Source organism: Drosophila nasuta, chromosome 2L (genome assembly GCF_023558535.2).
Source record: "Drosophila nasuta strain 15112-1781.00 chromosome 2L, ASM2355853v1, whole genome shotgun sequence".
NCBI classification, from domain to species: Eukaryota; Metazoa; Arthropoda; class Insecta; order Diptera; family Drosophilidae; genus Drosophila; species Drosophila nasuta.
In genome coordinates this window covers 8,854,434-8,866,453 of record NC_083455.1, presented here as the reverse complement: position 1 = coordinate 8,866,453, position 12,020 = coordinate 8,854,434, and positions in this window count along the sequence as shown.

Genomic DNA, 12,020 nt, shown 5'->3' with positions numbered 1-12,020 from the left:
ATCGATCGCCGAGATCTTCAAAAGATTACAGCAGCCAGTTGAACAATGCTTCGACTCCGCAGCTGACTGACAAGATGATGTCACAAGTTGACAGCCATTGAATGTCTGATCACTGACGGCAAAAACACAAAACACATGAAAAGACGGCTTAACAGATCTGAAAAGAACAAGTTCATTGAAAAGAAGGTGACAGGCAGATGAATATAGAAAAGAAAAATGCCTAAATTCTATTTGGTGAATATAGAATGGCAAATGTCTAAATTATATTTGGTGCAATTTATTTTCAGTGGTATTCAGTCATTATTTTTAATATAATTATTACTTAATACAGTATCGCCATTTTATTTATTTATTATTTATTACATATTACTTAATACAGTATCGACATTTCATTTATTTGTCTTTTATCGAAACTACGAATTACATTTTACTAAATACAATTTACTTAATATATTTCTTATATATTTTCGAGTAAAAAAACAAGACGAATTAATTTTATTATTTTTTTACTTTTTGTTTTAAGAACTAGTGATTATAAAAAGCAACAATTAATTCTCCTAACTTATTAATTAGATTTTTTAAAATTTAAAACCAAATTTTAGATCCGAAAAAGTAGAAGAAAATCAGTCGGTTAAATTAATTTTAAGATATTATTTTTTCATTGAATAAAGTTTGACTTATATAAATAGACTTTTCTTATTATTTATACACAAATGAATACTAAATAGCAACATTTTATTAGTTGAAAAATAATTAACTATAAATATACTATTCAATACTCTAGCAATAGACTTTATAATGCAATAAATTCATTTCGAATATAGAACTTCATCGATATAAAAAATATGGCCTGCGGTATATTTTCGGAATTTCTGCAATATATTTTTGGTATATTTTAAGAATAGTACTGCAATATTTTTCTTTTATTCATAGAAAATTGTAATTCTGGAAGAAATGGAATGTAAAATGATTGATATTACACAAATCACTGAAATCATTAATTCATGAATTCATTATTAAGATATCTTCTTAAATATAATAATCATAAAGCATTTTTTATTTGCTAAATAGATACAAATATTTGTATAAGCTTATTATTAATAGTTTTGCTAACGAAATGGTAATTAATGTATTTTGCTTAGAGATTTAGCTAAAAAATGATGGCAATGTATTTTCTATTATAAATATGATTAGAATCTGAGCCCTTTTTGACTTACCTTGCAAAGTCGCCATAGAAGCAAGGGATTTGTGAGACTTTTGGTTGTTGCATCATTAGCATTTGCTGCCACACGCTGTTGTCGAGGTGGCAGCAAGTCAATGCCAGCTGTGCTCTGATTGCCACCACCACTTTTGCTACAGATTTTAGTTGGTGTGGTGAGGTGGGTGGTGGTTGGATGAGTTGAGGTGGATGAGGTGGCACACTAGCTACTGGGATGCGGTATTGAACCCAACCCTCGAATCGCAACCATGGTAATCATTTATCAAACAACAAGCGTAAAATTCAATATTTTTTTTTCGTGTTTTTTAAGACGTCGCCACTGAGTTGATGTGAAAAATTAATTAAATTATGAAATTTTATACCCTAAAGCAAATATTTAATTTAATAACATTATTATGCAGCTCGGGTGGTAAGTGGGCGTCACATGTTGCGAGGGGCGTTTACGCACGCACCAGCACGCGGCCAAACTTGACAGCGAGCTGGTGGAAGGCCCACGAAATATGCAACTCAAAAAAAAATGTATGTATACGCGTATTTATAAACTCGCGCACGAAATCCCTCAGGTTGCAGCCCAGGATAATAAAGCACGCGCGTGTCCTGCCGAACAGGGAAGTAGGAAAAATATTTATTCCTTGGCCGCCTGCCCGGCTAATTGCCAAAAATCATTTTTCAAGCGTGCAGCTCAACTTCAATTTTCATTTATACATCGCTTCTTTCTGTTTTTTTTTGCTCTCATTCATTCAAATATTTTACAGGCAGTTTCAGTAGCCAGGGAAACGTCGAACGAACGAAAGAACGGCGACCGTGTTCCGGGTACCGTAAATTCGCTTAATCAAAAAATAAACAAACTTAATAAGAAGCGTGCGTGGCTCCAGCTCCAGTTGCTGCTCCTGCTTCTGCCTCTGCCTCTGCCTCGATGTGGTCGCTTTGATGCAGTACTGCCACGCCCCATACTCTGCCCACAGTCCCCTTTTCGTAAATGCAGCAACCTCTTCGGCCTGCAGATGAGGGCGGCAGCAGGAGCAGGAGGAGGATGAGGAGGAGGAGTTGGGCCCCTGTGGCCTCTGTTGCATGCGAAATGCCAAAAATTCAACAACAATGGAAACAACAGAGCAGCAACTCGTTTGCCCTTTTTGGCCCCAACTGTACCACCCTCTCACATACCCCTTCACCCCTCCCCCCCTTCACCAACTGAAATAACTGCACAGGTCTATAAGAATGTGCAGAACAATATGGGGGAACTCGGCTTTAACGATCGCTGGGGGTAAACTTGGCGTAAGTTGCAACTGAAGTAAATTCGTACAATTTTACAAGCATTGTCCAGAGTTTCGCTTACTCTTTGCAAATGATGGGCGCATTAAATTTATTATTTATTATGATGAAATAACTCTTTGACCATAGGCTTATATAGGGACTTAAACCACTCTTTGAGCTTAGGCCTTTGTAGGAACAATTTAATAAGATTTCTAAGAAAGTTAATCCGAAAAAGCATAAGTAACATATACTTTATTTAGGTTTCAATTATATTGCAAGGCTTTTAATAATATCTTCGGTATTAATTTTATTTTGAGCTTATTGATGTCAAATGCAAACAGATGATAAAACTAGAATGTTGTTTGACAATTTTAAATAAGAGAAATTACAAAAGAATATACAAAATTAAACTCTAAATAATAATATAAAAGCCACCTCATATATTGGTTTAGCTGATTTTAATAAACTTTACCTTCTCATTTCCTTTATTTATTAAATTCTTTAATTTTCTATATACATAAATTTCCTTCAGTTAATTTTCATCAATTAATAGATAACAAATAGAAATAATATAATATACTCGTATAATATTAATATTAAATATATAACAATTAAAGCAACTTACCTATCTATATGAAGAAACTTACCATGTTTGATACTTAGAAACAAATAGAATTTAAATTAATAAACAAAATTGATGAGAATATAAATTTTATTAAGTGAAAACCACATTATTTAATCCCAGTTTTCTAAATTTCTTTCATTCTGAAACTTTTCATATAGTCTTCAGAATAAACTCTCTTTTTCTCAACATTCTCCGCAAGTTTCTTAGCTTCCCCTTCCAATCGCACTTTGCAATATATTAAAGAGTCGAACGATCCCTCGACTTGCCAATAACTCAGAACTATAAATCAAAACTTGAGAGCCGCCTGGGTATCCGTATGTCCATATACCCATTCAAAAACCAATACTTTACTAATTGCTAGGCTTAATAGGCATTAAAAGCAATGCCCAGCAGCGGGCCCATGTCCAGGGTCCGAACAATGCCCAGCTGGGCAACTCTAGGGGGAAGAAAGGAGGATGACTCAAAAGGGTGGGAGGAGGTAGTGCACACGCACAGGATAATAAGCGCACGCCAGGATGCTTTTGTACAGAGCAGAAGAGAGCAGAGCAGGGCTCGTGCAAATAAAATTAGAAATTTTACGTTTTGAAAAGCGGCGCTGAATGGGAAACTGGCCCTCACTCTGCGCTTTAAATATGAATGCAAAGCGGATAGTGCCAAGTGGGATAGAGAGCAACAATGAGGGAGGAAGGTGGAAGCTCCTGATGCTGCTGCTGATGGTGGTAGTATAGTACACTATATAGTTATATATAGTGTTGTGTTGGTGGTGCTAGAGGATGAAATGTGAGCCACGGCAAATTGCATAGAATGTGTAAAAGTTGCAACTGAACTGCAGCTGATGCTTGTCCCGTATTGTGCCTAGTCCCAGATCCAGTTCCATTCCGCACTCCCCACCTCCCTACTCACCCACTTCCTCAGTGATGCCCAAACAATTCCACAAAATTAGCTAAAAAGTTCTTCTCGTCATGGGCCTCGGAAAAAGCGGAAGCCATTTTTAGGCTCAAGCCGCGAGCGAACGTTGAATGAGCGCACAAATTGTATAACAGATGAGAATGATGAAAAGACGGAATTGTGAAATAGGTACAAAAAGTGAAAGAAATGAAAATAAGAACTAGAAAACTAGATGTTAAAGAAGAAGCATAAGCAAGAATGATTTAAAGAAGCAGCATTGCAAATGCAAAGTTCTCATTTCTATGCCAATTTTAATTGAGTGCAAAACGAGAAACGCAATTGAAGTTAATAAGCAGCAAAGTGGACTTAAAGGCAACTAGGGGAGCTAAGAGGGAGAGACGTGTTCAAGTGAAGGAGCTGCTAAGAAATGAACAGTTTAGAACAATTGTCAGCAATTAAAAAGGTGTGCGACTAAAACTCCAAAAAAAGTTGCAAAGAGCGTGAAAATGATCAATGTTTATAGCGTTTAAAAGAAATAATTACAAACTCAATTAAAAGTATTTTTAAAAGTAACTATTATTAAATAAATATAATTGATAGTTTCTAGCTCTAGCTTAAATTAAGTTGGTTTTTGAATATTTAAAAAAATTATAATATTCTAAAATTATTTCTTTTGAATTATTCTCATACATATCTTAAATTTTATTTTTCTCCAACCCACCAATACAAAATATTTATAAAATACTTCAAAATTATTTTTGTTTTCGGATATTTAATTGATTTTATAATAATTGGTAATTTCTCAATACTACATAATAACAAAAATGTAATTTTTTAAATTTTTGTATTTTTAATATATGAAAAACAGAGTGATTATATATCAAAAATACAAATATACCATACCAAGGAGATTTGCAAAACTTTATACAATTTTTATTTATATTTTATTTTTTTACTTCATAATATTATTTACTATATAAGTATGATTTAGAAGTGAAAATAATGTAAATAATATTATTTTTGAATTTATATGATTTTCTTAGACTTTAAGCTATATTTAATTTATTTAAGAAATCTGAAGGATTTTTGTTCTTTGCAAATACAAATGAATTTCCATGTTAAGAGAAAAGAAATTGAAAACTATTTCATCGCAGTCAATTGAAAGGAGCCTGAAAATCTGTTAAAACACCGCGGGTCACGCGATTTAAAAATGTCGCTACGCGCGAAATTGAAATTGAAATGCAAATCTCAAATGGGAGCACTTCTTATTTCGTTTCTCATTCTCATTCCCTTTTCTGTTTTTTTTTTTCGTTTTCGTTATCATTCAAAGGGAAAGAGAATGAGCAGCTGGTTGGATGCGAACCTAGTCAATATGCCAGTCACGTCTGGCGATTTGTAATCGAAACGAATCTTATGGTCATGACAGAAGTTTTGAAGTTTGCATAGCTGGGAATCGCCTCAAAAATAAGTGAGTTGCAGTTGACAGGCAGATGCAACAGTGTTGAAAGATTTAAAATGTGGCCCCTGAAGGGCTGTGATTCTAAATGCCAGTCGAGTGGAAATTAAAGAAAAGTGAATTACAAAATTGCGCATTATTTACAGTAAATTCCTAAAGCAAAGCAAAAATGTCTTTAATTTCAAATAATTACAATTTTATGCAAACTAAATGGCAAGTAATTTTTTGGCAATTGTTTCGCCTATATTATTCCAAGCTAATCGATGCGAAAATAGGATTTGCCATCTAATTTCAATGCTATGCAAAGTTTATGCAATGATTTCTAATTATGACTTTTTGCTACAATTGTTACATTCATTTGGAAAGTTCAAGTTTTCAATTAGCTGACGTCCCTTCGCCTTCCCCCTTATTCCACTCTTCGCACTTTTCCCAGTTTTATCTTGAGCAATGCGCATTGAATTCTCGTTTCGATAACAATTAAAAGTTTCGCATTTGAGAAATTAATTTAAAACAATTACATAGCAGAGAACTGCAAGTAAAAGAGATAGTCAGCGAGTCATAGAGAGATAGAGAGAGATAGAGAGGCAAGGTGAGTGGGGGAAACAGTTTGGCTTCTGTATTTGCTGTCATTGATGCGACTTGGTGCTGCTGCAACTTGGCAACATGGCAAAAATTGGCAAGCTGTAAAAGTTGCAAGTTCCACAGCAGAGACGGCAGTAGAGATGGTTTTTGGTCAGAAGGACTCAGCTATGCATCCATTTCCCTTTTGTGTGTCAAGTTTCATGGCGTTGACCCAATTTGCTGGCTGACTTTTCATTTTCACTCGCTGCAATAACTCTCGCTCTGCTATTGGGGACGACCATAAAGCGACAGTGATGCTGCCTGCCATCGATGGTTGCAAGTTTCCAGCCAGCAGCACAGTTGCAAACACGACTATGAATTTGTCGTCGTCCCCCTTATGGGATGCTGATGTGGCACGTTTATGAGCGCTGAAAAAAAACACTGAAAAATCAGCGTTTTCTCTCGTTTCAAAATCAAATCAATTATCGCCAAAATCAATTACGCCACTGACAGAGACAGTAAATGTGTGTGTGTGTACGTGTGTGCTAAAGAGAGAGAAAGAGAGAGAGTGAAGTATGGACGGAAATAGCTTTGGGGGAAGTGCAGCAATCTGACAGCTTTTCTTCGAGGCTTTGCTGCCAATTTCATTCTACACTTTTTCCCGTCCAAAGGCGGGACTGAGAGAGAGAGAAGGAGAGAAGGAGGGTGAGCAGGTGGACAATCCCGATGGCTGCAACCCAACGGCGCCAGGAACACGAGAAATGCATCCATCACGTGACTTGTTATGCCTGACGTTTGATTTTTGCATGTGGCGTGTGTGGCATGAGGCATGAGGCATGCGGCACAAGATGGAGTCACATTGCGAGCATTAGCAAGTCAGAAAGGAGCTGCCTGGTGGGAGGTGCATGACTTTAGCCGCAAATCACCCGAAACGAGCGTGTCCAAAATGTCCTGAAGTGGTTGCCAGTTGTTGTTGTTGCTGTTGCATGATTTTACAACAACAACAACAACAACAACAAACGCAAACGAACAAACTGCAGCAACGCTGTTATTGAGCATCAAAGAAAGCAGCAACTTGTCCAACTGCTGCTACGAGTTGCTGTTACTCATATGACCGTCTCCATATGTGAGTGTGCGAGTGTGTGAGTGTGTGTGCCTGGGTGTTGACTGCAAGTCTCTGGGCCTTAAAACGTGGGTGGCATGCTACCAACACCAACACCCCACACCCAACAACAACAACTTGAACAGCAGCAACAGCAGTTGCTTGTTGCCTTTGGAAACTTGCAACTGTTTTTGCGGCATTTGATTCTCGTTTTGTGCTCCAATTTTGGCCCAACATGCAAAAGTTTCCCTTCGGCCATGAGTAATTCATGTGCCAGCAGAATCAAAACTTCCATTATTAATCCATGTGAGGTGAATCGAACAACTCTTTAAGTGCTTTCACCGACTCTTCAATTGAAGAAGTGCAAAGAACATTTATTCCACCAAAAATTCAAAACATTTGCTATGCAGATAGGATTTTCGATTATTCTATTGATACATAAGTGCTAAACAAATGTTTAAACCTAATTTCAAATTTAAAGTGTATTTAAAATAAAATTGTCGTAATAATAGGTAATTATTAGAACTAACCTGTGATAAAGAAAAATATGCTAGTTGTGAAATTATAAAGTTTCATTTTGTCGCGACAATCAAAAGAAACAAGTAAGAAAGCTACAGTCGAGTGTACTCGACTGTGAGATACCCGCTACCCAATTTGATTAAAAGCAATGTATTAATCTCAAAATATACCGAATATACTGCAAATATACTAAAAAATACTAAGAATATACCAAATGGTATGTTTGGTATGTCGATATAGTACACCATTCAAATTATGCCATAGACGGCACAATGTACCAGATTGTCGGCCAAAGCAACTAAGAGCCCTAGTAAGTAGGCGTTTTTGCCCATACAAAAGTATTTCTTTAATAACTTCCACAATTTTTATCTGATCGCAACCAAATTTTCAGGAATCATAACTACTATAGTTATTATTGTATATACCAAAATTCGTAACTCTAGCTTTAAAATTACGCTTGTTATTTCTTTTTTTTTATTTGCGGGGGCGGAATTGGGCGTGGCAAAAATTTGAAACAAACTTGATCTGCGTGCAAACATAACAAATGCTGTCGAAAAAAAATTATAGCTCTATCTCTTATAGTCTCTGAGATCTAGGTGTTCATACGGACGGACGGACAGACACACAGACGGACAGACGGACAGACACACAGACGGACAGACGGACATGGCTAGATCGTCTCGACTGTTGACGCTGATCAAGAATATATATACTTTATAGGGTCGGAGATGCCTCCTTCTACCTGTTACATACATTTCTTGTCGGCACAAAGTTATAATACCCTTCTAACCTATGGGTAGCGGGTACAAAAAGGACTAGAAGCAAAACTCGGGAAGAACAAAGCTTATCAATAATTCAAGTGTGACCAGCTCGCATTTTGCAATTATTGCCAAAATGCATGCTTAAGCTTAGTAGTTTATCCTTAGTAATTGTAAGGTAATTATAAAAAAATAAATCTCCAATTCTTCAAAAACTTGGAATTTCACTAAATTCTATCTATATCCTATCTAATTGTCAATGACTTTTGGAATATTTGTATTCCAATTTATTTATATTTTTCGTCAATTTATTATTCATCATATTAAATTTACTATTATAAATTTTGGGAAATACATTTAAAATTTATGACTGTAGTTTGAAAATTGTAAACAAAATACGAAAGTCTGAAAATTTTATATTTTGTGTTTGTAATTTTACACAACATTTTCTAAGCAAACTCTTACGATGTCATAATAATTATTTCACCCTAATTTGACCTTTCTTTTTTTTCCGTTCAGCTGCACTTGTTGAGCGCGAGAAGCCTTCATAAAAATATCAAAATATTTATCCAAAGAGTTCTTTACAATTTCAACTGCATAAAATGATCGCGAAGGTCTGGAACTTCATCAGTATGCAATGCTTGGGAGATTGTTGACCAAACCCTATCATATATCAACAGCTGCCACAAATCTAAGCAGATGCAGTCGTAAAAAACTCCCAAGCACAAACAAAAGATCAATGGAACTGCCTTTTGTTGTTATTTTTATTTTTGTTGCTGCTGCTGATGCTGCGCCTTAATTAAAAACCAAAACAAAATTTGTTAGGGCTACGCCATAAAAGTGAGGATCTCTTGAAATGCAGCCAAAGAGTTGTAGCTACTTGGAAACATGAAACAGTTTTATGGCCCAATGCATTCTGGATATGTCCGAGTTCTGTTCTTTCTGGCCATTCAACGAAAATTTATTGGCTCATTAGGCATATTATAGTTGTGGCCATGTTAACAACTTGGCATTTTAATGGCAACTTTACCAACTTCTCAACTAACCTCAAATCCCCCAAAAGGAGAGACTCTTCAATCTCTTTCTCTCTCTCTCCCTCTTTCGCTCCACTTGACGGCAACAAACTATGCAGAGATTTAGCCAAATTGCACTTTCACTTAACCCAAATTTTGCAAGAGCATCGAGTTCTTAAACAATGCAAACCAAAAAACAGAACAGAACGAAAGAAAAAAAATAAAGAAGAAATATAAGTACAAAACTGAAAACTTTCAACTTGCACAAGTTAACAAACAAATGAAGTAAATTTTGCATTTTCGCGTCTTCTTGCTGACCTCTTCTGTGGCATCTAACAGAGTCTTACTTCTAGTTCCTCAAGTTGCAAAAAAAAAACTTTAAAGAGGGTGACAAAGTTGTAAGTAAAGAGTATTAGTTAATACTCAAAATACATTTTGAAGGTGTAGCAGAAAATGTTGTCGATTTCAAACTAATTGAAAATATAAGATAAAATATTTGCTATACAAAAAGTCTTTCAAACAATTATAATTTATTTTAGAATTTTCTTTTAATAATTAAATATTTAATTTGCAGAGTATTTAAAGTTCGTCCACGTTTGCTGTCACATTTCGATAGCCTTTTATTTTGAGTTTTGTTCTTTGCGTTTGGTTGTTCATTAAAAGTTGCTCCTTCACCGTTTTCAATTAAGCCACTGCGCCTGAGGCAATGCAATGCATTGATTTCATTTCGGCTGGCCTAATTGCAAATTAGCTCACTGGCAAGTGCACTCCTGACCACGGCCACGCCTACCCCCACCACCGCACCCTGCACACAGTGCAACAGAGTCAACCCCCTAAGCGATGCGTTGAGTATTTTGACAGGCAGCGGAAATCACTTGCCAAGCAATTAGAAACTGTCAAGAAAAAAAACACCGAAAAAAATAAAAACGTAGGAACAAGAAAAGAAACTTAACCCCAGCAATTGGGCGAACAAAGAAACAACAACAACAACAAATTTCTGTGTCAATTTGGTTGACGTCAATGTCAATCGGATTTGGGATTTCGGGTAAATCGAGAGTGCAGCGAGGGGTTGGGAAAATAAGGTGGACACTGTGTTGGGCTGCTCATTTGAATGTTGAGTGTAACAAGAGTTTTGTTTACACAAATTGTTGCAGGGGGCAACAGACAGAGAGAGAGAGAACGGTGCAATGTGGAGGAGTGTAGTGCACCCATGTCAGTTGACAGCTTAGCGCATAATTAAATAAGAGTTCAAGCAACAGCAAAAATAACAACAAGAACACACTCACACCTTTAATTCTTGTTGTTGTCGTTGTTTGTCATTTTGACATTTGCCGCTTTTGAATGAAATTTGAAAAATTTTAAATGCCACATTAAGGCGACTTGGCAAATGCAACTGAAATGTGCTTTAAAACAATTTTGTTCTCTTGTTTTCGCTGTCAGATCAAAAGTATCGACTTACCAATGAGTTGAGAGTAAAATTCAATGCCAGATGGCATTCAAGCAAGCATGTTTGTTATTGGAGTTATGGAGAACTAATTCATAATTGAAACAAAGTATTCAGCCGGGAAGATAAGACACTTTGACGACGCAGCTGGCATGGTGTTATCTTAGGTAGTAGATACATTAATCTTATAATTATTTTAAAATAAAAATCGCAAATACAAACGAAATTTTCTTTGTTGAAAAAGCACTTTTAATCTGAGAAAATTAATTGCCATGTGACATTTAAATAAGATGAAAGAGATACCGAAGAGCTACTTGATAATTAAAGCATAATATTTATCTAGGAAGACATGGCACTTTGGCGACGCGGATAATTCAGTGATATTCTAGATATTGGATGAATAAAAAGCAATGTAATCAATAATTATATGTACAAACAATTTTTTAATGCCACACATTAAGGAAACATGACAAAGCAAAACGATTTTGTAAACAATATGAAATCAAAAGTTTTGACTTAACAATAAGTTGTGAACAATTTGCAATGAAATAAACATGGTTCATTGCTTACGAATTTCTTAGCTAACATTTAAAAAATTGTATCCAATGTACACTCCTGCCTAAAATTTACGATACCTCTTAAGGTTTTGTTTCGGGAAACGGAAGACCGAAATAAAGTAAGAAAAATAATAGCGCAAAATGTGATATTTTCAACTCTATTTGCATCTTTCATTTGCAAGTCACGGTAAAAAAGCACACACGCTTTAATTTGAGCTGGGCTGCAAGTATGTAATCAATTGAATTTTCAAAATAGACTTTGATATCTGGGAAAATTGACTGCGATGTGCCAAATAAATAAGTGATATTTAAAGTAAAGTCTTCAGTTGCGAAAACTAGAAAATTTGGCAACACATTATCGATAGTAGGAAAATTGTAATCAATGTAATCAACCTTTAAATAATTACTAATGCATCCCACATCAAGGCAAATCGTAGCTGACATATGACAAGTGAAATTCCGACGGCATTTTGTAGGCTACTTGACCTGCTGCCTGATGGACGTCACAATGTCATAATCTGCGACAGATGCCACGCACCAACAAAAGAAAAAGAAAAGAAAATGCGGCAAAGAATAATAGAAAAAAACGAGAGCAATAAATATAAAAAAGCAGCGAAAATTACT